We start from the raw sequence: 2,485 nt of genomic DNA, 5'->3' as shown, positions 1-2,485 counted from the left end.
AAAAAAAAAAACCCTGAAAGTCAGTTGTAGTTTTTCATTTATTTTTTTTTAATGAAGTGTTACTGAAAATAATTAGCTGAACAATGACAGCATTCTCTAGTTACAGTTTAAAGTGAGATAAAGAAAATAGAAATAATGGTATAAATAATATCAAGCAACAGCCTTTGCAGAAATTGCTTAAGGCAATGGCCATAACTGACATTACAAATTCTGCTTTTATATCTACATATACAAATCTATACATTCCACAAATACAGGATCAGTTGAGTTTTAGTCCACTGATGCGCTATTCAGTATGGGATACCTCAGATTTTACTGCGGATTAGAAGCTTCTGTTTCCTCATACAAATCCACAACAGAGCTGATCCTCCGTCACTCATGCTTGTAGCTCTTAGGCATAATGAGGACTAGCGTTCTTATTTCAGTTTTTCATCTTGATTTCTTCACATTTTTAGACTAGTCTCAAACATTTGGTCCTTTTATTAACAGTAAACTAACAGCAAATGGAACTATGATGCCAAATCTCCATCTCTTCATGGGATGCCAGGAAGAACTAGATTCATTATTGATGTAGATTAATCTTCACCCTAAAACGTAAAAGGGAAAAAAAGGAAAAACATGTCAGTCACAGGCACTGTCCCAAAGCTAGTCATGGTTTCAGCTATCAAGAAAGAGAAAAGCTTTTTGAAATGTATCTAATACATTAAAGAAACACCCACAACCAAACACCTCTGATACAAGTTATAAGTCTTCTGAAAAGCACTTCATAGAATGCAGGTTCTTTGGCAAACACTGGTTATTATCAGAGTACAAAAGCAGACGATTTTTTTTTTTTATTTTTTTTTAACACATATTACAAAATGTTCTCAGTTAAGTGACAGGTCTATTAAATGTATCCACTGCATTTTTCAGGATTCTATGCCTCCAGCATATGTTTGGGATTAAAAAGACAAGAATTATTACATCTTTTTCTTACCAAGTTTCCACTATCTGGTAAATCCTTGGGTTAAATTCTCCAAAAGAAGGTACAGTGCTTACTGTACAGTGCTTACTCCATCAGCATCAACTGAGTTCAATCTTATTACACCTTATTATACCAAAGTCTTAGCATTTACAGGCAGCATTTTTTTTTTGAAGACTGTGGATAGTTTCCAGGAGATACCCACCTTCAGCTGGGCAAACGGTTCTAGCTGACCATTAGGTTTCCGTGGCAAGTGGGAAAATGAAGCATTTCAAGGCTGATTTCCTTTCTTCAATGTTTGTGAGAGAGAACCAGCTGCACACACCCACTGCAGGAGAAACGGGTGGAAGGCTGTACCCATCTTGCACAAAGAGAGGGTAAGTCTAAGCCATCCTCCCTTACTTAGGGTACTATATGACTCCTAGTCAGGGGACTTGGTTGTGTCACTTCTAGCAGCCACCTCAATGTGAATGAAGACCGCATCCATTAGAGTACCAAATGAGCACATACCTCAGACATTTCTGTTAGTTTTCAAGGGCAACTGCTGAACTTCAAACACCGAAATAAAGGACTCCCAGAGATCCATCTATGCCCAGAACATTTATAACATAGCATGATGTGCCATGTGATGGAAGCCACAGAACTTTATCTGATTAAATGACTGTTGCTGGGAATTCTACATTCCCTAAAGAACTACAGCACCTAGAGCATGTTGGAAGATTGCAGTTAGAGCCTCTAAATCTGTCACACTTATTTTGACTTACAGGACAAACATAGAAACAGTTGAAGATGATGGAGGCTGTAACATGCCTCCTGTCCCACCTGCATGAAGCACAAAACACCTGTTAGAACATGGGTGCTGCTATTTGTGCCACAGAGCTGGGCCCAGGCTTGCCGAATACAGTCCTGTAATGCCAACTGCTGGCTAAGCCAGGAAGCAGGAGCCACTGTGATGAGGAACAGATGAAAACTGTTGCTCATCACAACAAGGAAATTCCAACTCCTAATTTCCTCCATAAAAGAAAACTTAACTCCTGAGAAGCTTCTTGTTTGGTATCACAGAAAGTGAAACAAAGAACAAGTGGAGGGAAGAGAGCAGGTGGAGTATTTCTGGGGAGACCAGAGCTGGATTTGTCACATAACCTAGTCCAGAGTGGAACTGTTCTGGTCACACATACCTTAACTCCTCTGCATGTTTTCTATATCCCCGACTCAGAAAGACACTTCAGTATACATATAACCTTTGAAATACATGTTTATTACAATATATACTTTACAATTGAAACTAGAGGCACAACATAAGTCTAACTCTAACCAAAAATAATATATTACACTTCTGGCATGATCAGGTTACAAAGTCTAACTGCAAGGTTCACAGAGTATAGTTCTGATTATCTGACCTAGGTTTGTTGGTTGGGTTTTTTTTTTTTCCTCTGGAGAACCCAGAAAAAGGACAGGCAAGCATTCACAGACAAACCCCCAAACTTATGGGATGGCTTTGTTGCCATCTTTCAGGACAAAGTG

Source organism: Charadrius vociferus, unplaced genomic scaffold, assembly GCF_000708025.1.
Source record: "Charadrius vociferus isolate BGI_N301 unplaced genomic scaffold, ASM70802v2 scaffold90, whole genome shotgun sequence".
Lineage (NCBI taxonomy): Eukaryota > Metazoa > Chordata > Aves > Charadriiformes > Charadriidae > Charadrius > Charadrius vociferus.
Note: the sequence above shows the minus strand (reverse complement) of the source record.